We start from the raw sequence: 26,418 nt of genomic DNA, 5'->3' as shown, positions 1-26,418 counted from the left end.
GGACTGACTTCGTAATTGCTGAAGGGAATGTGAATATTCGTCATCATATATATTACGAAGTCAGTCCTGCTGAAATATCCGATAGCTCTCTCCACGAGACTAGCAGTTAGAGACGAATGGTATTACAAAACCGCTGCGTTCAGTGACCTCCCAACATGTCGTCTACGGACATGTTAATAGTGAACTGATCACCACCAACAAAATCGAGATTCAGCAGTGAACAGTACAGACTGCCACTCATCTCTCAGCTGATTCTGCTTCGAGGTCTCAGCCCAACTTCCAGTAATCTAGTCCCGACGGTTCGTGGTGAGACGCCCGCGTTTCAGTCTATACATCTGTCAGTCGAACGATCCTACGATTCCTTTATGTATTATTTTCCAGAAGTGCTGCCTTGATCGTAGGCTGGATATCTTGTTTTATGTTCCATGAAAACTTCTATGATAGTCACGCCCTAACACCTACTCTTACGCTGGTTTTATTTAGTTATTGCTCCATAAGCTGAGTTTTCTAAATGATTCAAATGGCTCTAACCACATGGGACTCAACTTCTGAGGTCATCAGTCCCCTAGAACTTAGAACTACTTAAATCTAACTAAACTAAGGACATCACACACATCCATGCTCGAGGCAGGATTCGAACCTGCGACCGTAGCAGTTGCGCGGTTCCGGACCGTAGCGCGTAGAACCGCTCGGTCACCCCGCCCGGCAGCAGGGTCTTCTATTGTGGTTCTAGGTACTCGAACACGACGCCACCTTTATGAATTGACTGTGCAAAATTTCTGCTTGTTGGCTCTTAACTACTGGCTGCGTCTGCACACGATGTCACCATTTCCTTATCGCAGCCGAAATAGCTGTTTTCCCAAATAAAACTAAACTGAAACTAAGCTCCGTCCGTAAAAGTCCCCGAGTGCTCAACGGTACCGACCGACCGCCTTTTTGTAATAACTTAGGGTCTGTGGATGTTGATAATGTCTAATATGTAGCCCGGTCTGAGTCCTTCACGTAACTGTCGTGTTATAGCCCATTTGAGCGTTTTTATAATTAATCTTAAGCATCTGTTTTATATAACTTGTAGACTATGAATATTCGATAAGCTTGCTACGCACCACGATGAGCATCCATATAACATTGCAAAAAAAAAAAAAATGTTTTGTGCAGTCTCAGTATTATATTTATCTGATTGTTTGATAGCAGTGGGAGTAACTTGTGAATTAATCTGATCATTCTTTTACTGTTTCGTCTTAATGCGTGATTGAATAGGAGTTTACTGTCCATTACCACGCCAAGGTATCTAACCCGATTCGTCCACTGGGTTTTAGTACTGTTATGTCAAGCCCGCCCAGTAAGTGCGATCTTTCTCACGTAAATATCACTACTTTTGTTTTCTCCGTATTTGATATTATCATATTTGTACGTGGCCACTGTTCTGTTATTAGCGACTACCGTTGGAATCTGACTATTGCTGCATTCATCCTATGGCTGCACGTTAATAACGCTGTGCCATACGTGTGTTAGGCAATAACTGTTTCCAGCACAGTTGGTAGATCGTCGACGTATAGAATAAATAAAGCTGGACACAGCATTGATCCTTGCGGAATTCCCTGACCAAGATGCTAGATTACTGGTTTTCAATCGTCACACAAAAATTCGGTCAGTGAGGAAATTTCGTATTATTTTAATTAGGTAGTTAGGAATTATTCCTAATGCGTCAAGTTTGCAAATAGCTTGGCCTTCCATACCTTATCGTGAGCCTTCTCGACATCAAGGAAGACTGCGACTGTATAAATGGTTCAAATGGCTCTGAGCACTATGGGATTTAACATCTGAGGTCATCAGTCCCCTAGAACTTAGAATTACGTAAACCTAACTAACCTAAAGACATCAGACACATCCATTCCCGAGGCAGGATTCGAACCTGCGACTGTAGCAGTCGCGCGGTTACGGACTAAAGCGCCTAGAACCGCTCGGCCACCGCGGCCGGCATTGCGACTGTGTAGTATGCTCTGTTAATGTTGTAGGCTATGTATTCCGATGTCTTTAATCATAGTAGTCTGGAAGAGAGAGTAGCCTGCAACGAGAACTGGTGCGCCGAACAATGTTATGTTATGCCAGTGGTTGTCGTAAACTATGTAGAACAATTTTTCAAAAACCCTCGACAACGTTGACACCGTCCTACGATCTCGTAGCCCGTCTGGAAGGACACGTGCCTATTCTTCTTGCCACATTATTGTCCTCAGTTCACCTATGTGAGACTTATCAGTATCATCTCCCATCTCTCTCATCTCATCATCAGACTGTTGTCAAAGTCCGAATCGTGGTGATGAGAGACAGGTGCGCTTGCTCTGGGCACCGCGTGTTGAGTTTGCCACCTGAAGACTCCCGTTAATGTTAGCCGCATCCTGTAATCATCACATAGTCACATCAGTATTTATTTGTACGAATAGCTTTTTCCGTTCTGAAGGTAAGCTCGGATAAGAATGAAATTGTAATCAAGATATCCCACAGGCACAAAAATACATGTGTATCAAAATGACAGCGTTCGGTAACGGTGTAATTTCCGTCAGCGTTTAAAACGTCTACGATGGCTTTGGTGATCCCAGGTGCTTCCGCCACACCTCATACAAACACTTTCAGCTAAATCCATTCCCAAACTCACTTAGCTTGTATACAGCTTTTATTTGTGTCTATGAGTAAAATGAAAGAAACGACAATATTCCAAACTAACTGGTGCTATGGAGTACCATTTAAAATCTCACGCCGGCCGGAGTGCTTCTAGGCGCTTCAGTCTGGCACGGCGCGACCGCTGCGGTCGGAGGTTCGAATCCTGCCTTGGGCATGGATGTGTGTGATGTCCTTAGGTTAGTTAGGTTTAAGGGGCTCCGGAACGCCCTATTCTTGCAATGTTAAAATAACGCTTATAAATTACATCTTTCCTCACAAAGTATTTGAGATAGGAAGTTGAACTTTTTACAGATTATTTATTGGAGTATGGGCTACAACTTAACACAGGGATTTTACAAAATTTTAGTTCAGTTATTAAAGATGATTTTTTTTTCAATTGTAATGAAAATTCACACATTTTTTTGCAATTTTTTATTTATATATTCAAAAATATACAGTTTTTTGGAAAAAGGATGTGTTAAATTATGCAGAAGGTACTGTGTGACATTTACTGAAAGTTTGAAACAAATATGTTTGGAAGATCCTTAGAAAACATGTAATTAGTATGAGAAAATAAAAGTTGTGGGAATCGAGCGACAAAGATTGGATTAACTTTTTAGTGCATTCCAGGTCCATAGGATGGATTATCTTCATACTCTGCAAACTCCTCCTCCAGCTTCCTCTTGTTCCTCCTCCTGTTTACTCTTGCTTGTATTTCTAGACTCTTTACAGCCCTGTCTGCAGCCCGAAGGCGTTCCTTGTCTAATGCAAGCATCGCTCGTACCATGTTAGAACCTATCTTCATTCCCATATTTCTAAATACCTTGCACCTTACAATGTTGCCATCATTGAAAGTCGCAACAGCATCATACACACCAAAGTGAAGTGTTTCTATTCCAACAAATACAGTCTTGGGGATTCTCGACCATATAACACTATTTACACTTTCATTGGGGTTTTGAGTTTTTCCGTGAATACACTTTTTCAACAGTTCAGGTGCTACTAAGTCTCTGAAAATAGGTTTTATACTTTATCTCACATCACTAAAATGTACCTGATGAACACGGACGTTAATAATAACACCATTTGACAGCAGTTTAACAGCGCCACAGTGGGTCACGCATATGTAGAACACATTTCAAAAAAAAAAAAAAAATTAAAAGTAGTTGTAGTCTTCGGAATTGAATAAATTATATATGTATTAAAAGGTAATAGTCTGTAGATTCAGAAAACGCAAAAAAGTAAAAATTGAACTTTTCATGATTGTGAGCCTTTCCGGAGCCCCTTAAATAGTTCTAAGTTCTAGGGGACTGATGACCTGAGAAGTTAAATCCCATAGTGCTCAGAGCCGTTAAAATCTCACAGATCTCAGGTCTTCTCTGTAACTATTGTCCAAGATATACAGTAACTCGTATGTCTCACGTTTCAGTCAATTACAGTAATGGATAACTTTTCAGACAGTACTAAATAATCACGTTTGTAATTTGTTTGCATTAAGTGTGCCAATTACGCTGAATGTAATGTAATATTTTGGTACTTATTAAAAAACCCGCTTGTTTTACTGAAATTTTAGAAGTAATTTGAGAGATGTTTTTCAGAGAGCTTTTATTTGCAAAACATGTCATCGTTACGTTTCGCAGAATTCTGGTTTCGGTGCAGTTGTATTTTAAAAGTGAACAAATTCACTCTCACTGCGATTAGTTATCTGTCTTTGGCTACCTTTCATTAGTCCCTCATCCGCTTTGGAACTGTAATTATTTCATTACCTTCAATCGTTGTCGATGCGTTAGTCTAACATGCATTTCGTCCGAGAAGTAACGCCGGATATTCATTACTTAAACAGAAACGTTGACTGGCAGCAATGAATTATTTCTTACTGAACTACTCTAATAGTCTCCAATTCTCGTACGGTAAAACTAACGAACTGTCGAGGACAACTGAATAGCAAATATTTATTCTCTGTACTCCTCTGGTTGTGTACTGCATACAGCTGTAATGTTTGATCATGCGTCGGTGTGTACCTTTTCATCATCTATCACGTACACTGTCCGCAGTTTTGCGCAATTGTGCAACAGGAAAAACCGATGGTGCTATTTATCTCAAGCAACTTAACTAAATATCTTTAGAGTGAAGATGTAGGTAGCATGTGTGACAGCAGTACTGACATACACCTTTATTTTTCTTAAAGATCTTTTTTTTTTCTTTTTTAAATGTTGCATGAACAATGTTGATGTAACAAGCTTGTGATGGAAGAGTGTCAACCACTTCTTCTTGGTGTTCGTAGCACGACAAACTGACTTTTCACAAGATTGTTTGTTGTGTTTATTCATTTTGATCTTGATCCTATGATAAACACAGGCTCAATTATTACTCTTTTAAATTAAGTTATGAGTAGTAGAAAATTAGTTTCATTATGTTTATTGCCTACTGATACGCTGAACTTTGCAGGGACGCAGCCAAATACTTTTGGGCTATATAATTTCCTTCTTTCTGCGTCATATCAAGTGTAGTCTTTATGTATGTTGTTAAAGTCTTCATATTGTGACTAGCAGTTAAGGAACTTGTTTACAAGAGAGTTAATGTGCTGTGAAATATCTGTATGTGCATCAAATCGTCTCACTAATTACGTACAGGAGTCATCAGAATATATACAACATATTAACGTTACGGTTCTCTTTTTCGCTACGAATATCTTTTGTGCAAATGCAAAACTGCGCCACAAAATTATCTAGCTACTCCCAGCATTGTGAGAATCATATGGTCTAACAATTTTTTAGCTGATGTAACGTTTACATCGAGAGATCATTATTTTCTTTTCCTAAACGTTGAATTTATTATTATTATTGTTTTGCGACATGATAATTCACTATTTTCTTCAGCTATCAAACCATCCATTCGAGGGATAATATAGTATTAAAGTGGATTGTTTGCAGTCCAAGACACGACTCGCTACCAACAGACAATGTTTCGTTCTCAGAACCCTGTAGTCAGTAAGAAGTCTAGAGACGTCTCGTTCAGGTGTTTGCGCAAGATCACATATTCTCTCTACTCCACTGCTGTCAAAATCTGACGGTAGATAATTTGTCTGCAACAAGAAGGCAAAGTTAGTATATAAATATAGCTCCTGATACAACAATATTAGTAAACTGTTCAATTCTATTTCTGAACATTTCTGCTATGTGTTAATACTATAGTGTCACATTAGACTACAATTTTCAGATTAGTGAACCAATTCCTTTGGAATGTAAGGTGATTATTTTCCTATTTTGTGCTTCTTGTATCGACAACATTGCGCACTTGGGAGGGGGGAGGGGGAAGGTTACAGAAAGCTACGTTGCACACAAATACTTGATTTATAGGTAAAGCAAACAGTTTGTTCTTAATTAGAGAATTCCACATTTCGCATGCAGTTGATGGGACTTTCATTGATTTGCTGTTACCATTTCGATTTTTTAATTGCACTTACACATTATGTACCTCTGACATAATCATTTATTTTACATCTTGCTCGAAATTGTGAGAAATTTACTCTTGAGGAGTCTCAACATAAACGAATTTGCACTATTTATGACAGCACATAAGCGTAGCGAGTTTGACAACTTGCCACTTACTAAACTGTTTGTTGTCTTATGACAACTTCAACATGCACGCTACTATTGCTCCTAGTCTTAGCTAGTGTGAGGAATGTTGATGCAGCTCTATTTTAAGCTCTCCGTTGGGACTTCAGTATAATAAATAGGTACGATAGAATAATGAAGATTGAGCAGTTCTTCCAAAAATATAGGTACGTTTACACTTCATAGCTGTTCCCTTGGTAAACGCAGAAATTATAACAGTTCAATTAGACCAAAATTATCAGCATCTAATGCAGAAAAACAACGATGTGCTTGCAGCCGGCATTTCCCAATGTAGGCGAGAAATCAACCGAAAATTACCGTACGACAAATTAACATATTCTTAACGAATTGTTTTTCGATCTTAAAGCAAATCTAGCTGTAAATAACTTAATTGCAGACCACGGATGATGCTTTACCTTAATAAAGTGAATCGCGTTTTGTGAAATAAAAATCTCGCATTTTTATAGGTGCAACGACAGAAAAAGATACCCTCAAGAACTGTAAAGCAACTACCGACAGTATGGCCGCACAATTGAAAAATATAGCAGTTCAGTATTGTTTCTTTCAGTTTGTGGGCAGTAACAGCATCCTGTTTACACGTTTCAGCTTTCAAAAATATCAATTTCTCAAGAGTAGTAAGTTATCTCTCTGAATTCGCTATTAGATATATTGTGACCACGATTCAAGGTCGTAGCAACTATGTGTCATCGTGTACATACAGTGACGGTAGGAATTAGTAACGAAATGTAAACGACGAACGTAGATCATTGTTCATGTTTTGATTCAGAATACAGATTACGATAATGATTGTTTGTAAACATTAAACGTTTGTTTTTTTTATAAATTTCTATCATAACAGATAATATGGTAACGATTATTTGTCTACTTTGCTTCTTATAGGCTACAGTCAGAATGCGCCGTAAGAGAAGTGTACCTTTGTAATATTAAAAGCCCATCACTATGGAATAGTGTTCCTTTTACTCTTTTGTAAGTGATGTAATTTCATTATTAATAATGTTGATTAATTAATCATTTATTTCAGTAATATATACGGTAACTAATATTTTGTACATTTCCCTGTTATCTACAAGTGAATTTACATGACAAATAGTGGGCTAAGACTGAAACAGGTGGTAACGAAGAAGGAATGGAATCTCAGATTCTGTTCAATGGACAGTTTCTTTCTTTTGTACGAGCTACATACTAAGACAGAAGAAAATAATGCTTCTTGTTCTATTATTTTTTCTCTTGGTCAGTTTTTTACGTGCTTATCTGCATATTTTTGGACTTTCGTATTCAACACTTGCATCTTGTCTGTTGTGCCGTATCCTTAGTGCCAGTAGCAAGGTAGTTTCAAAGTGACAAAATGTTATGGAATATAATTCCCGTACAAGCTCGCCGATTTAGGCTGCAGCAGGTGCATAACTGACTCCTTTGGCATGTCAGTGTCGACAATTCGTCCAATAAGTAGCATAATTCACTCAAAGGGCATCTCTGAGATGAAGTTATTTGCGCGTAGTCTATCACCCTCTACATGACTGACCACTCGCCAGATAACTAGCAAGGAAATCAGATTCATTTCAACTAATACTGTACCCTTCGAACCACACAAAAAAAGTCAAGAAAAAGCATAATAAAGTGGAGACTGTGAAAGTGCTATTGTGAGGCACTTTTGGATTGGTATCGCATGGATAGACGTACAATACAATTCCGTTTCTTATCTTCGACAGCATTTATTTTCAAAGTTATCGAGGGAAAAGCTTTTAAGTAAATGCACCTTGAAGTGACATGTACTCAAATTTAATTTATAATTTTCATCTTTGTATTTTGAGAGCATTTATTCGCTTTAAAGAAAGAAAAGGGAAACTTGTTTGAAATTATAATTCGTGATATTAAACAAAGAAGGACTTAGTGGAAAGCAATGTAAGTTAGTGAACGGCAGAAATGTTTTATTGTGACCTATAACATTTACAGCTGTGACGTGGAGTGCTGGCTCACTATGTGCAACGAAAACTTTGCTTTACGAGAAATTTGACATAGCTCATATGAGAGTCAATATCTGTATAGGGAAGAGAAGCCATAGAATAACACTAGAAGATAGTAGGAGGTGTGTTTTTTTAATTTTTCATTGTTGTTGATTAACAGGTTATACAGAAATCAGTAACGATGCAGTCCGCCGCCATTTTTTCTTTTCTTTTTTGGTGATGCCGTAAAACGCTGTGTAGGACTCAATCGCATTCTCAAACATTTTAAGGTAGGAAAGGAAATGGGACTATCGTTGTTACTAACAACCCGACCTGGTGGCGATTTTCCTCTGCCTCTTCCCGAAGAAGTGTGAGAGAAATAGCTTAAAACGTAGGAATCTGTTTTAGAAGAAGTTCCGTGATTGTTATAAATATTTATCGAATAATATCTATATTTATTTGTTTATTATTTTAGCCTGACCTTATTAGGGCCGTAAGACCCTCTCTTACATCTGACCAGGAACAATACATACAAAAAATATTACACAACAACCACAACAATAATAATTTAATAATTTATCGCATCACACGCAATACTTTGCACAGTCAGAATATTTTGTGAAAAACTATGGACGAACGCTTGTGGGTGTTCTGCCAAGGTGTTATTTCAGTCTCTACGTACAAATATTTCTATGGCCGAGTACACATAACAGTGAAACTCGCAACACCTGACGAAGACGGCTAGTTCGGTCGTCGAAATATTGCGCGTGAAATAGAAATAATAAATCGGCAGAACACTCGAAAGCAGTGTATTGTCGGCATTGTGTTTCATTCCCGCCAAGAAACTCGAGAGATTACAAAATGCTGTTACGGTGTATAGTTTACATCTTCTGGAGATTTCGTTTTCTTTCACTGCCTCCGTCATTTTCCTTCGATAAACGTTAGTTTATTCAGATTTAGTTCATCAGCGTCCATACCTGGAATGAATATTCTGACTGAAACTTGAAGTTACTAAGTGTGCTTCATACCTTCATATATTTACCTATTCTGTGTCTGCTGAATTTTGCCAACGATTTTTCGAAATCTGCTTATGTTTTTACTGGATTAAAACTGTAAAATAAATAAGAAAAGCGATAGACTATATATCTTTTGTTTACAACAGATAACACAGATTCATTTTATGTTTAAAATATGTAATAATTTCTGACGATAATTTCACATTAATTTTTTTAATATTTTCAGATTAAACCATGAACTGCACGAAGAAACTGTGGGAAAGAATGCAGCAGAACTATTCACAAGACATCTCTTGAATACTGATGGCGATGCGTGAGTTTGACAAATACTCTCATAATTGCACTGTTTTTTTGTATAGTGATAAAAATTTTGTGCTGTTTGAATGAATGAGATTTTTCAACTTAGTTTCCAGAATGGAAAGCTTCAATCTTATCGGCACGAATTTGTCTACGTACTTTGGTAATGTCATGAAGTCAATACGCAGTCCGACGTAAATTATTTCGCCCGAGATAATAAGTTCTGGGAAAACTAGCAGACAGTCCAGCAAATTTTACAGAGTCTTTGTTTTCTATAACACAATGAACCACAACAATACTTACTATACATTATTTTAACGAGTATGTTTAGGGACATTTGATACTGACTTGAAAAATGTAATGACAGAAAATGCCTTTTGCAATGTACCTCTCGAAGTATTTTATACCTATGGTAACTTGGTACACATCGCTTTAGTTTGAGATAAAGAGCTATTACAAGCGAAGTTTAGAGTAGATCACATTGTCGGAACACGACAGATTTCATCTGTCAGTTACGTTCTTTGAGAGAAAATGAACCCCGTTGATAACTGTCTCAATATGGATGATAATTTTTGTTAAACGTGTTTTCGAAGCAAAACTCACGTTCTCTTTGTCGCTCTTCGGGAAACTGCTACTATTTGTCTGTTATCTTACCGTTCTAACTTTTCTGTATATATTTAATTGAGATAAATCGAACTGTTAGCAACTGTATCGCTGGATTATTGTACATCCACAAAAAAGCTGCTAGACATAATGCGATAAGTCTCGGCCTAAGATCATTGTGATATGTTTACAAAAAAATTAATTAAATAAATAATTGTGGTGTATTGTCTGACAAAGGGCGACACTACAGAATCTTTTGAGCCACAATACATGCTTTCTGCGACTTCCTTCTCTTCAAATTCGATTGTAGGCTGTTTTTAACACATGAGATTCCATATGTCTGACGAAGAAATGTAATACTTTTGTTACGGCTATACTTCTGTTATGGCTAGAACGTGAAAGCTGCTAGATAATGAGCAATTCAGGTCGTCAGTATTTTTTCCTATTGAGAAGAAGACAACAAGACTATATTTTTGTAATGTCAATTAAGACGTTAGTAAATTGTACCGAAGTTAACTTTTTTGCTTTAACAAGTGCCAGTCAGCTGTTTCTTTGAATGTGATTTCGTTCATTTGAATTGCAGTATCACAATATATGACAAAATTTTAATGACTACTAGCCGCACTGATGGACGAATATTGCGTAAATCAAGCTCTGTTTAAAATTATGCTTACATTTTAAGGTGAACGTATTGTATACCCCGTACGCCAATGGAACAGTACTTACTATACACTGTTTTAACGAGTATATTTAGGGACATTTGATACAGACTTGCAAAATGTAATGACAGAAAACGCCTTTTGTAATGCACCTCTCGAAGGATCTTATACCTATGGTAACTTGGTACACATCGCTTTAGTTCGAGATAAAGAGCTATTACTAGCGAAGTTTAAAGTAGATCACATGGTCGGAACACGACAGATTTTATCTGTCAGTTACGTTCTTTGGGAGAAAATGAATCCCGTTGATAACTGTCTCAATATGGATGATAATTTTTGTTAAACGTGTAAATACATACAGCTTCAGAAACGGTTCTACCCAGGTAGTACAAATATTGCACCGTACGATGTTTTTCTCTTCCGTACCTGTTTGTGTTCGCAGAATTTATACAACTACTTCACAGTTTTATTAATAGTTAATAAATCGACATCTTACTTTCTCCACAAGTACAGAATATTGGCTGTAAAGGGGTAACACATACATTTGAATTAAAAAACTCATTACCTCACAAAAAAGCCTGGTGAAATCGGAACTTTTAACTTTCGAAACATTGGAAGTTAATTTAGAGGCACTTCAAACAGCACTTTAACTGTGGCAGTTTTTGTGGGGGTGATGAAGCAGAGTCTTCATTATCTGTCTTATATCTTTAGGCAGCTGTTACGTGTGAAGTGGAAGAAAAAACACAATCGATACTTCTCACTCCTGTTGATAACTGTATTGTTTCTACTCTTCTTCATAGAATCATAGTCATGTCTCGGTACACACGAAGCGTGCTGGCAGCGAATTTCTACAATTACCTCTGCCAGTTCTCTGAATTTTCTTAATTCTCAAGGCTCTAGTTTCATGCTCGTTTAACCAGCTCTGCTTCCAATTTTCTTGGAATTGTGTCACCACATATCGGAAAAGAAACATTTTTTAAACGAACACCAGAATGTTTCATGCATACATCACTTTCCAGCATCCTCGGAATTTAACAGAGCACGAGCTGAGTCTTTGATGTACTAAGCAAAGAATATTGTAGACAGGTAAATGACGCGAGCATTTTTCATGGTTCAAAATGGCTCTGAGCACTATGCGACTTAATTTCTGAGGTCATCAGTCACCTATAAGTTAGAACTAATTAAACCTAACTAACCTAAGGACATCACACACATCCATGCCCGAGGCAGGATTCGAACCTGCGACCGTAGCGGTCACGCGGTTCCAGACTGAAGCGCCTAGAACCGCGCGGCCACACCGGCCGGCAGCATTTTTCATATTTCGATTAAATGATACAGGAACGCGAAAAGATATGACTAAGCTAAAAAACTACTCTCCTTCTCCTGTTATTAGTTTATCTAATGTAATAAAATTGACAAGTTAGTTATCTAAATATGTTATCAAGTTTCAACATTTTTGAGCTATGTGCTTGGTACCTATCTTCACCTGCCGACTGTTCAGGGTAATAAAGCTTTATGGCATGAAGAAGCAGGCTGCTGTTGTGAGAAAATGGGGAATAAATGAAAAAAAATGGAAGTACTTAATTAATACGATGTCTTCACTTGATGGGACATTATAGGTGCAGAAATTTATGTACACACCACACGAATATATGATACCTTGAAGCTGCATTACATGCTCTGTATCCCATAGTGTAATGACATGTATCTGAGCAAGAAAAAAAATGAACAAGAAATATAGATTATAACGCCTCATTTTTTTTATATAAAAACTAGTTGGGCTGACAAGACTATTATCATCATTGATAGTCGTGCTCGGAGAGACGCTAAACACGTAGTAACATTAGCGTAGATCCTGGAGATGTGTCACTGTTAATTAGATATGAAATATTAATTTGACCGAAGCTGGCCTACTGCTCTTCCAGAGACACACTGAGCCCAGTAGAGGTCTGCTGCCAGCGCTGAGAAGGCGGGTGTGGGACGTGGGTATTCTATTAGCAGTCGGGGGGGGGGGGGCATTTTTTTGCTGCACCACGTGACGTGACGGCTGTATAGAAGGCCTCCTATTGGTAAGAACCGGCCGGGGATGAAAGCACATCTGCGGCCCACCTTTCTGCCCGCCTGTCCCGACCCTGACTTCGTCGCTGGGGAACACAAAAAAAAGAACCTTCCCTTTCTAAATAGCCTCCCCCGATGCCGGCAGTTGGTACAGCACCGGTCAGTGTCTCTGCCACGACAACTGACCTGGCGCGCCAGACCGGTATATTCACCGATTCAGTGTCACCGTCTTGCCGCTCTCCACACTCCGCGCATTTCTTTTTTTTCCTGTACCAGGCACTTCCGCCACCTGTTGCTCCTCCGTTTACCGTGCCACCGTCGACTTATTATCTAGCACCCTATGCAAACGAACAATTGTATCAACCTCTTGTCCCACAAAGACTTGTATGTCTCGGCACAGCCACGTAGGTTCCCTAGGTCATGTCGGTGGCTGCAAGTTGCCTAGCTCTAACCGGTTGTTGGATCCTCATATATTTTCATGGCTCACCACCCTTCTTCTACACTTTATACGTGAATTTACATTTTTCGTTAAGCTATTTACATTTGCCGGCCGGAGTGGCCGAGCGGTTCTAGGCGCTACAGTCTGGAACCGCGCGACCGCTACGGTCGCAGGTTCGAATCCTGCCTCGGGCATGGATGTGTCTGATGTCCTTAGGTTACTTAGGTTTAAGTAGCTCTAATTTCTAGGAGATTGATGACCTCAGAAGTTAAATCCCACAGTGCTTAGAGCCATTTGAACCATTTGTTTACATTTGGTCCAATGTAACAAAGTTGTCTTTCCATATAAAGGAACTACTGCTAGAACATTTTCACTACGTAGACCAGTCTAGGCAAACTTTCCGGTTATGGAGTTATAAAACAGTTAAAAACAGTAATATCTGCGGCAGTATTTAATGGAGGTTCTAGCGTATTAGACTTATGTATATGTGTAGATGGGATAGGGGAAGTAGCTTACATTATTTATTAACTACTTTTGCCCATTACCATGACGGATGGAAACAGCTATTGAAGAATGTAGAACACATGACGTCAGTAATACATTAGCATTTTATTTTTCATTAGCGCATATATGATTAAGATTTTTTGTCTTGAGTGGTTTTCTTGTTAATTACTTTGTCCCATATAACGTTATCAAATTCTTATGACGTTACTTTTGTTCTATGTTCCCTTCATTCTGTAGTTTGTCATCGTTTTTGATGTACACTGGTTTCCCATTCTTAATAGATTTATTTTTCTCGCTATCAGGGTTTCCAATATTTGCACACACATTTCATTAATTTCATCAAAAACGTACAAGATCTGCACCCCCGATTCAAGAGCCTTCGCATCTATTTCACGTTCATGAAAATATAGCGAAAAAATTAAAGTTTTAACACATCTAAAAAATCGGGGAACAAGACTACAGTATCTGGAACAATGACAAGCTTTACATGACACTTATAAGACTACCAGTACTAAACAGATGACAGTTTTATCTGAGACAGAATTATAAACAGAAATTCACTGTAGATGGCACGGAAAGTACAAAAATATGTATCCTTAAAATAAACGTAAACAAACTGTGTCTTGCTTAATGCATAATTTCTCTGTAATCGACACTATATTCTGTGAATTACTATACTTAGTGTGACAGGGCCTACTTCTTATTGTGATATATATTTTATTCCAGTTTCTATTTCATTTTCGAGAGGAGCGTTGAAAGATAGAATGTTTACACATTCTGTGGGAGCTTCTATTATCATCATCATGATGCACATTTTCGGGTTAGACAAGTTTGCCTGTTCCGAAGCCAAGCTTGTTGCACCTTCTTCTTCGTAGTCTTCCTATTCTTCCTTCTGCCATTGGGTCTGAAGTCATAGACTCACCATCCAGCTACTGGGGCTACAGATCGGTAAAGTGTAACATGGGACATAAACCATTTACTACTCACAACCAAACCAAGAAAAGCCGGAATGATACTAATAGAGCTACTATTATGTATAAAACATTCTCGGACTTCTTGCCGCATGAATTCTGGGTAAAATCTTGAGATGTCGAAATTACGTGCATCGTCTTCGTCAGTTGCTCCTGACAAAGACGATGGAGGTAATCGTCGAAAGTTCGATGTTTCATCCTGAAATTATTGGCGCTGCAAGAACTCCGAGAATATTTTGTATAACAGTGTCGCCGCGAAAGACTTCGTTGTCAATGTTTCTGTTAGCCTAATATTACCGTCACATTCCCTATACGGCCGCTACATCCAGCACCAAAATATTTTCGTAAATTTAGCTTTGTTCAGCGGCTGTCAATGTTGTCTAAGTACGTTTCCACGAGAAATTCGACTACTTTCATGGAATATTTTTCAGTATTTCTGTCGCAACGTCTTAATGGGCAAACAGTTTTGTCCAGATATAATTGCACATTAGTATAGTCACTATCGGACAGAACTGCTTCATAGTAAGTACGCCATTTGCGATGATGAATCATCGATGACGAGATCATCAGAAACGAAATTCAAGCTCGGATGGGGAAATTTGGAAGGATAATAGGGCAAATCCTTTCAAGGGAACGATACCGGTATTCGTCTTACGTGATTTAAGGAAATCCCTTAAAACCATAGTCCATCCGGTCGGACGAGGGCTTGTAACTACCGCCCTAGTCGCCCACTGTTTCGCCACTTCGCTCAGTCGTCATCTCCAGTGAGTCTGAGATCCCAAGCAATACTATAATGCAACTTACTGCCATATTAACACAACAGTACTGGCTCCATCACACCTTGGCAAGTTCTAAAAAACTCCTACGTCTGTAGACAATCCTCCATCTAGGATGACCTGCGACTTTCTGTCTGTCAACAGGTTCTGAGTACATTATCACCCATGTTTTTACAAGCTGTAAGAACGTGCCAGATGGTTACAATTAAAGAGCAGCCACTCTCGAGATCCAGTATGGGTTGAAATTATCGTATGGCAGCGAAACTTCGTAGATGTGCGAATGTGTAAATGCAGCAAAAATTAGTTCCAATTTTGGCCACCAGGTGTAAATCTGGCGCTGTACAGCATCTCATCGATGTCTCCAGTGCTCATATTGAACTAATTGTGTAAGCAGCAGTTAATAGTGAGACGAACATTATGTCCTTTCTCACTTGTTTGACCTTTTCTGCTCATGTCCTATTCCTAATCCATTAAATGTGGAAAAACTGCTACACGTCTTTCTTGCATTGACAGCGCCAGATTTTTATTTGGTGGCTAAAATGGGAATTAATTTTTTTTTCAACCTAAATCGGTTCTGCATTAACGCATTGGAATATCTACTAAGTTTCGGTGCATTGCGGTAACTACAGACCACACTCGACCTCTGTAAGTAGCTGCACTTCATTTATAACCACTCAGTAACTACTTTTTATCCTTCAGTCTGATACTGAAATAAGTTATGTATTATGTCTGTAAACACTGAATCCACCAAGTGATCTCCACCTCAAGTGCTTAATTCTGTATGGAATTATATAGGTTTCGTTCGCCTACTCTGTGTTTTTGTAATTCAGATCATTATGATTGAAGAAAACTATTGTTGTTGTTGTGGTCTTCAGTCCTGAGACTGGTTTGATGCAGCTCTCCATGCTACTCTATCCTGTGCAAGCTTCTTCATCTCCCAGTACCTACTGCAACCTACATCCTTCTGAATCTGCTTAGTGTATGCATCTCTTGGTCTCCCCCTACGATTTTTACCCTCCACGCTGCCCTCCAATACTAAATTGGTGATCCCTTGATGCCTCAGAACATGTCCTACCAACCGATCCCTTCTTCTGGTCAAGTTGTGCCACAAACTCCTCTTCTCCCCAATCCTGTTCAGTACCTCCTCATTAGTTATGTGATCTACCCATCTAATCTTCAGCATTCTTCTGTAGCACCACATTTCGAAAGCTTCTATTCTCTTCTTGTCCAAACTATTTATCGTCCATGTTTCACTTCCATACATGGCTACACTCCATACAAATACTTTCAGAAAAGACTTCCTGACACTTAAATCTATACTCGATGTTAACAAATTTCTCTTCTTCAGAAACGCTTTCCTTGCCATTGCCAGTCTACATTTTATATCCTCTCTACTTCGACCATCATCAGTTATTTTGCTCCCCAAATAGCAAAACTCCTTTACTACTTTAAGTGTCTCATTTCCTAATCTAATACCCTCAACATCACCCCATTTAATTCGACTACATTCCATTATCCTCGTTTTGCTTTTGTTGATGTTCATCTTATATCCTCCCTTCAAGACACCATCCATTCCATTCAACTGCTCTTCCAAGTCCTTTGCTGTCTCTGACAGAATTACAATGTCATCGGCGAACCTCAAAGTTTTTATTTCTTCTCCATGGATTTTAATACCTACTCCGAATTTTTCTTTTGTTTCCTTTACTGCTTGCTCAATATACAGATTGAATAACATCGGGGAGAGGCTACAACCCTGTGTTACTCCCTTCCCAACCACTGCTTCCCTTTCATGTCCCTCGACTCTTATAACTGCCAAACTGTATGTGATAATAATGTTTCAAATGGAGGTGAGTGATATAAGATGAGTTTCTACTTATCAGCTCCGCTACATTTTCTTGTGGATGAGTGTGATTTGCGTTGTTTCCCAGTCACTAAAGTCAGTCATGTACAGTAAATGATGATTTCGAGCGATGGTCATTCATTTGTCAGTTGTGTAATAAAGACTGACATCAATTCTGTCTAGGGCTAATAACTAGATGACTCGAAGCAGTTTAAGTTTCTTTTCATTTGCAGTAATATTGCTGCTGTATCCCTCATCTTTGTATTGGTATGCGATCTGTCAGGTGACATTTTCTCTAGAGTGGGCACGTAAAATTTATTCTTAAATACATGAGGCACACAACTCATGACCAGATACCAATATAAAATTGCACATTTAATTTAATGACAATAACTGTGTCTTCCCGTTCCTTCCTTACTCGTGGATGTATCGTGCAAGCTCTGATAAAGGTATTTCCTTTACGCATCTCTTGACAATACTTCGTACCTGCTCGTCACTGACTGAGATAAATTAGACGCGAATTTTTATTCAGTGACTAAGCACCTTCAATAATGGAAGTCTTCACACATTTTACTGGAAAATACGAGTGCTTTTTAACATAATAAGAATATCGTATTTTCTTTGCTGGCAGATACTTCAACATCTTACCCTGTCTATACTTCCATTTTTTTTACAGTTAAGACATCAGTTCCGCTTTTCGCGTGGGATTTTATAAAATTCTGCTTTAATACTCCTATGAATTTCAAAGGGCATCACATCCTCATAGCTAACGGAATGGTGTGTTAAAATGAGGAGAACCTTAGTATCAGCTTGTTTCTGCGTATAAACCTTACTTGTGATGGACAGCCAGATCCTCTACATCCATTTTTCTGGTTTCACATCCACGTTTTCTGGTTCACAGTCATCCGCTTCCATTTAGTATCATTGTCTGGCTTATCAGAAAGAGAACAATAATAAAACGGCATTCTGCAAAGCCACCGTGTGCCAGTCATGAGGTCCGACACATCCTATTCCTGTGTGTGCAGCTAGTGTATGATGCGCAACAAAAAGCAAAGACGTGAAGATATCTCCTAATGCCAGACTATTACTCCATTTCAGGGTGAGCCATTTCTTCTGCAGCATTTTCTGTGACATGTTACGATTACAGGAAAGTATTCGGCCGAACAGTTTTTCAGAAAACTGTTAAAAAAAGCTATGACTCAATATTCCAATTTTTTTTACAGTTGTATCTATTTCCGGGTATTCGTAAAAGTTGTTTCTCGTACAGCCATGCATGAAGCCTACCCAAGATGAGTCACTGTTTGCGAACTAGAGGCTGAAATGTTACCACGCAATAACAACACTTCACAATGTCGTTTATCGCTAAATTTATTTCTCTTATTGTGTTTTTGTATGCTTTTCCACTCTCTCTCTCTACAGCGAGCTGTTAAAGGACTGTTCCACTGTGAATTCGCACTTTTCAGAAGTTAATTTTATTTACCACAGGACAGGTTTCAGGCTTGTATCCGTCTTCAGGTGATACACATTCATCTACATGTTTTCCCGCTCAATATTGGAGTTCACTGTTTAAATAAAAACAAATAATGTGATAGTGATTATCACATTATTTGTTTTTATTTAAACAGTGAACTCCAACGCTGAGCGAGAAAACATGTAGATGAATGTGTATCACCTGAAGATGGATACAAGCCAGAAACCTGTCGTGTGTTAAATTCATCTCCTATTGTGCCTGCTAGCGGTTATTGTTCCGTACCCTATAAAAGAGCGGTCACAAAGATCAAATGCATCCATTATGGATAAAATTCTCTCTCACACACACATTTATATGTAGGCTATTTTGACAACTAGAAATGCCTTCCCGTTTGAGATTATGTATAGTGATGGGTTCGTGTTGGAAAGTGGCCCACATATTACCAACGTTGTTTCGTGCACACTACAGATGATTCTCTGGGAAACCCTTACACTTCCTCCATACAGTCCCCACATTTACTCAAGCGACTTCCAGATTTTTTGAGCCCTGAAGAAAGAGATTTGTGGCCGTGGATTTGCTTCGGATGAAGAGGTGCACACTTGGGTGGAATCATGGCTCCATCGGTATACGCAGCATTTTCTCGTGAAGGCATTGACCGTTTTGTCTTACAGCAGGATACATGTATTAACAGTTACGGCAATTACTTCCGAAGTAATAAAGAGTTTACTTACCTTTTTCACCCATCTTGGTTTCATTTGACTACCCCTTATCGAACTGCTAAATACTTTCACTGATACCAGAAGCATTTATAAAAGCACGTTGGCTTCTATACAATCAATACCTGTTGGTGTCAGGGCCGCGTAAAACGATAGACCGACTCCTTGCTCTGTCGAGCCTTTCCATATCCATTGATGACACAAAATGTCCTCACCTAGCCACCACAACTTAAAATGTGTAGCTGTGACCACGTATTCAATCATTGATCACATTTATAGGAAGACTGTTCCTCGTATCTTCACAAGCACGTCCGTCTCGGCTTCGAGACCAGTGATCACTCTTTACACCTTCACTGTTACGATTAATCTTAGTTCGTGATACTCACTGTAACAGTTAAAACATCGATATTTACAAAAAAATTAAGGAGCTACTACTCGAAAACGAGATATTAATGAACCATAAAAAAAACTTGATTTTGTCGTCTAGATTAAGGGGAGGAAAGCTATCTTTGGCCCGAAAAAAGCATGTTCTTTGAGAATTTTTTTCTCAGGATGTGTTACAGATATCAATGTCAAATTTAGTCAAAATGTTTACTGATATTTTCTCTACAAACTGAAATTTTTTCGATCAGAAATGTCGAAGAGTAAAGGCGGAAGTGCCGTCGGAACGTAAAAATATTTCGATGTAGACCTCCACGCGCGGTATGTCACAGGTCAGCCGGCTCGTCTGATACCAAAATTGAGTTGACGTTAGCGAAGTATATAAGATTCTTTAGGAGTTGTACCTCGCTTAAATTATTTGAACCATAGGAAACAAAATGGCGGCCATTTATAAAAATAGGGTTTTTTCATCCATTTTTCGAATTCGTCGGCCAAGTAAAAATATTTATAGTTGACGGATCGGAATAAAAATGGTACAACTTATAGACAATTTAGTTATCTTCGTCGGAAACAAAGAATCATGCCAATCGGTTCAGTAGATTTGAAGTTATCATACCGCGCGATAAAAAAAAGTCGTTTCAAGAAAAACGCGTTTGAAGTTTTGACTACATATAAATGCAATATTATGCAACGTACGTTCAATCTGCTATTCCGGGTCCATAAACTAGTCCTTCCTCTTCCTCATAGAGGGCGTTCTGCTCGATCTGGGCCATCCTGCGCTGCTCCAGAGCCGCTCGTACGGCCGGTGACAAGCGGTTTTCGGCCGCTTGAATCCGGTGGTCGTCCGAATGCTTGGCGAACTGCATCGAATAGAGTCAAATGGTGACGTCCATCGTTGTTATGGTCTTCAGAATTGCTGAATACCCTTCGTTGAAGCTGCTCACTGCCAGACAATTCGCGTTCTCCACAGTTTTCGCACCAGAATGCAAATACTTGGGAGCTAACTTCTAAACACACGCGTTCTAACTTTCATTTGAATTTTGTGTGTTTCCTCCCAAGAACCGGTACAATAACTCGTCTTTTCTAAACAATTTTATGGATCCAAAAATGCAATTTTAAAAAAATCGATTTTTTGAACCAATAGTTAGTAAACCTCCCCTTAATAAATGGTTATTCTGGTTCAGAGTGATAGTACACACCTTACCATAGTTCTGAGGCTGTGAGATGTGATCGGAATTCCTCGTGCGCTACGTTAAACTGAATTCCCGATGAACAGTAGCATCTTTCCCATTTCCGAGCTATACCACCGTCATTTACACTATAGTGCACATAAAAAAAGACCAACGCCGACTTTCTGCGAAGAAGCCACTGAAGTTGCTGACTGGTACAGGCGCCGTCGAACAGAGCTGACCAAAATAGATTACCTTCGAGAAAGTAAAATATAGGTTCTTGGTTTGTCAAGATATTTACATCGAAGCGTCCACATACATATAAAAAATTAAAATGATTTTGTCAGCCGTAACATTAGGTTGAGAAATTAACATCTCAAAGGAGTGAGTCGGGGAAAAGTTAGGCGAAACAATTTCCAACACTACAATTTTACTGTGAATAAATTACTTGTGAAGGAGGACAGAAAGGGCTCTGAAGGTGTGTTCAAATTTCTGCACCAACCGGACACTCGCCAGTGTTCACATGTCTGCTCTCTCACCAACTCAAATACAAACCAGTTTATTCAACCAGGGAGCTGTGAATTAGGTGCGTGCTTTTATTTCACATCTTTAGGTTGTCTGACTGTAAGGCTTTAAAGATATCCATGTATAGGACGTAGGCAAGTAATACTCACTGCCCTTGTTCAAACAACATCCGCCTTGACGAAGATGGCGGTCGTAAATTAATTACTGATCAACCGTACAGCGCGTCTGCGTGCAGTTCCAATTAGAAGAGAATTTCGCCAGCATCATTTCATCGTCTTATCGTGACATGTGAATTTGAGATTTTTCAGGAGAGATTACGACTTATATAGGCTTCCTACATGAACAGATTAAAGACCAGATATACCTACAAGAACAAAGATAATGAGTACCACGTTGCTAAACGTAATGGCTTAGCTCAAAGCCAAGGATCTGTGTCACTCATAGCGTGAGTTGTCACACACCGTCTCACGTCAGTTGCATTTTCAGTTTTCCACACGTTTATTGTCACTGTCTTGCTACGCTACGGTGTATAAAATTCCCGCAGTTCGCGTGTCATTGTTTGTTGGCAAGATATCACTGATTTCTCTATTATTCTGTGCAGCTGACTACTTGCGAAACCAAAAATATTTTCTTTAGCGAATTCTCCACCAGTGCACTGGTCTCTAAAAACGCAACAAGTCAGTGTTTTCCATAATACAGAATGATGGAAGAAGAAGGGTATATACGGTTATTGCAGACCTGCTTAGTACAGTTTAAAGAAATTTAAACAAAGAAAAAATAAGCCTGTACCGAACAGCTCGAAAAAAAAAAAAAAACGAAGCCTAGACCGAAACTCTAAACTTTAAGGGTTACGGGAGTTCTTTATTGGAGGGCAAACTAAAGAAGAAGCTATAAAAGCAAGCTTCTCTACATGTTTTTTATGCCGCTAGATGTGGTCATAACAGGACACAAAAAACTGAAGGATAAAAGAGAAAGACATTATTGCAAACAAGGGAACTCCAGCAATGGTCGTATAAATTTGAAACCTTTTTTGTTATTATTGCATACCTATTTGAATCACAGTGTGATCATCTTCAGCGCTAAACTAAAAATAAAAACACGCGAAGTCAAACCTGAATGATTAATGTACAAACGAATGTACCATTTTTCAAAAGAGAACACTGATTTTTAGAAGGTAAAGTACATGCCAAGACTAAGTTCTGAGGACTCATACAGTCATGAACAAAATTCAGCTTCAAAGACGGAGGTTTATAATGGCGAAAATGCCCATCAGCAGATAAGATTCAAAGTAAGCTAGCTGCTCAGAAAAACCTACGCAGCTAAGCTGCAAGTTTGTGGTGGACGCCTTCAGCGCCCTCTTTGTTGAATACATTTACGATACAGAATATTTGTTTGTACAGAAGAAGATAATAGAGTGCACAGAGGTTTATACGAAAACAGAATACGGAATTATAGAGTTAAAAAATTTCCATAAAAACATAGTGCAAGAAAATATGAGCGCTGCTAGTGCAAACTAGGTTATTGAATTGAATTACAAGCAACTTCGAATTGTTTATGTACAAATAGAATTGTCTTTTCCACAAATACGTGTTAATGATACCTAGAAATCATCAATAAAACTGCAGCAGACACTTAAAACACATATATTTGTTATTAAAATATCTTGTCCACCTGGAACTGAAAGCGAGAACACAAATAATACAACTACATCCTCTAACGAGTCAAATCGAAACAGATCTGCGGTGAACACATAGTGTGTTGTGGGGCGATCACTCTGTTGTATAAATAATTCAAAAGTCAAGATCGTTTAAACACTGTTCACTAGATTACCGGTTTCAACACACTAAAGGTGCCACCATCGGATCTGTGGAGATATAACATGACAGGTTTGAGGGAGGGCTTACATGAGTTACACTACATACATTACTATTAGTACAACACCACATACAGGTATCTTCACAGATCCGATGATGCCACCTTTAGTGTGTTGAAACCGGTCATGTAGTAAACAGTGTTTAAGCGATCTTGGCTTTTGAATTATTTATACAAATCAAATCTATCTCAGTGTCATTTTGTAAACTATTTACACGATAGTGTAAAAAATTACAGATAAAAGTATTTTATTCTTTCAGTCAACCCATATTTATATTACAGAAAAACAGTTTTAAAAATATTTACTTGCAGATGCCGACCACTAGACGTACTCATACACTGTGCGTTTCTGATATTAATGACAACTTTTTACATTAACAAATGTGCAGTGAGATAACTATGGCAATTCAGTTTGATGTTACGAGTGATTAGGATTACATTGAAGACCAAGTTTGCAAAATAAACGTGTGCAGATAAATTGGACGGAAAATGCTCTCATACTGCGAACAGCTAATGTGGTACTATATAAGCGCTTAGTAGATGCTTCGACTTGTTTCTAGGACACTGACTGACTTCTCATTTTTCAGACTTTGAAAGTCAACCAGCCCCCGAAGAACTCCCAAAAATGGGTGTTCTTCGTCATCGTCTGCTCACTGAACAGTGTTGCGCGATTTTTGATTACAGAATACCTGCTTCTCTTCGAACAGATGGATACATCTGTCCTCGGCGTTCTATGTAACAATGTAGACACGCATATAATACAGATAACAAGAAATGACTCATTGTGTGCAGAACATAAAACAAATGAATAATCAGGAAATATCAAATCTTCGGCGATATTAGGGGCATCTTCGATGTGGTGACTACAATACAACTATCAATACCTGGATACAAATTGCCACGCTAATTGAAATAGAATTCTTGTGTTCACACCAACGACGGGACTAAATGCCACAGATGTTAAATTCAGGGCAGAGTGTGCGTCGACGTTCATTTATGTACAGGGAGTCCTAAAGAATACAATCATCACATTCGGAAGAACAAGAAAATAATATTGAATAAAAAATTGTAGTCAGTTCAGATTTAATAAGAAAGACTGTAACATAACAGGACCATGCGAAGCAGAGGACACTGTTGTTGAGAAAATAGAGCATATAATACGGTCCTGGATAGCAATGAGACGGAACTGCTGCCAGAATTGCACCCAGTAAAACCACAAAGCAGTTGGAGAAGATGAACAGTTACTCTTTACTAATAATGTTGCCCAGTGTAGGCACCACGTGAGAATACAGAGAGAAAGTAAAACTTGTGTAGTTAGTTTTAAATGAAGCAACCATACAGCGTTCGAAGCTTGTTTATTAATCTCCATTTCAATCTAACTTCGCAGACTTGTGTATGGAAATGACACCAATACAATGTGGAAGAGGTAATAAGAAATAGTCTTAGACGTTCACATTATGAACTTTTTTTCTTTGCATTGGCTTTCGTTGTAGAGTAATAATAGACATATGAACACAGTGTACAAATTATTTTCGATGAACAGAGTAAAAAAAAAAAAAAGAAGGCTAGAGGCAGGTGTGATTTTTAAAGCAGAGTATCTGAAGACGGTATAAACAACTTTATTCTTCACACGTGGTTTTCACTGGGAGATTGTAGAAGATATCATACAGAGGCTAACTAAGCAATATTGTAATTCGTATTCTAATGGTCAGGTTTGGAAAATAGTACGTCATATTTGCCCGAAAATTACTAAAATTGAATACTTTATTTTCTGCAGTTATTTCAGAGGTTGGAGTAACAGGATCTACATCACTCCAGGAGAAATAATATCTACCATAAAATCCTTAAACTCAAAATATTCCAATGGTTGTGATAAAATATCAAAAACGTTAATTAGAGTGTTCTTCAGAGTTTAGTAACATACTACGTTATTTGTGTAACCAGTCATTTATTTTTGGAGTATTTCCTGACTGACTGAAACACGCCGGCGGTAGGCTTCTGTATAAGGAAAGAGACAAAGAAACACTGTCAAACTTCCATCTAATTTCACTTTTACCAGAATCCACTGATAATATAAAGCAGCTTTTTAACCATTTGACTAGAAATAATATATTCTCAAAATGAAAGTGTTGGGTTCTGATGGCTTCCAGTCCATATATAGTGAGAATGTATTTAATTCCTCAGGCAATATATTGTTGGTTACAGGCACATTCTGTGATCTGTCTAAGGCATATGGCCATTTAAATCACAACATCCCTTTAAGTAAATTAGAATGTTGCAGTGAGACATGAAATGGTTCAAATCGAATCTCTCTCACTGGAAATAATGGGCGTCAGTAGGAGAGAGTGCTGCATTAAACTGACGTCATCCAACTAATTACATATGGTGTCCCTCATGGTTCCATTTTCTAGCCCTCAATTTTTCTTCTTTTTATTAGAATCATTACCAGATATTGTTTTCTTCAGATAATGCAAACTACGTAAGAAATAGTGAATCAAGTATATTTTTAGAGAGACTGGTAGGCAGTTCTTTGACTACAGACTTCGTAAAGGCTCATTTTATACAGTTTATAACATTTAAGAGCTTTTCCCCCAATGGTTACCTAAAATGCGACGGCACTGCATGTTATAAATATTCTTCCACGGCCCAGAATATGAAGAAGTGGGGGTTGTGACCTTTAATATTGAATTCTTTTATTATAATGCACAGTAGTGTTTATTTTAGTTTATATTGTTGTCACCTGTTTATCTCATCATCGTAGTGCTTAAGATGAGATTTGCAATCACTTGTAATTTCTCTCTTTGTTCCTAGCTATATTATGTGTAAAGATGTACGCCTTTATCTTTTGTCAATCTTTTATCCTGATGAAGAAAGTTTGT

Source organism: Schistocerca nitens, chromosome 2, assembly GCF_023898315.1.
Source record: "Schistocerca nitens isolate TAMUIC-IGC-003100 chromosome 2, iqSchNite1.1, whole genome shotgun sequence".
NCBI lineage: Eukaryota > Metazoa > Arthropoda > Insecta > Orthoptera > Acrididae > Schistocerca > Schistocerca nitens.
Note: the sequence above shows the minus strand (reverse complement) of the source record.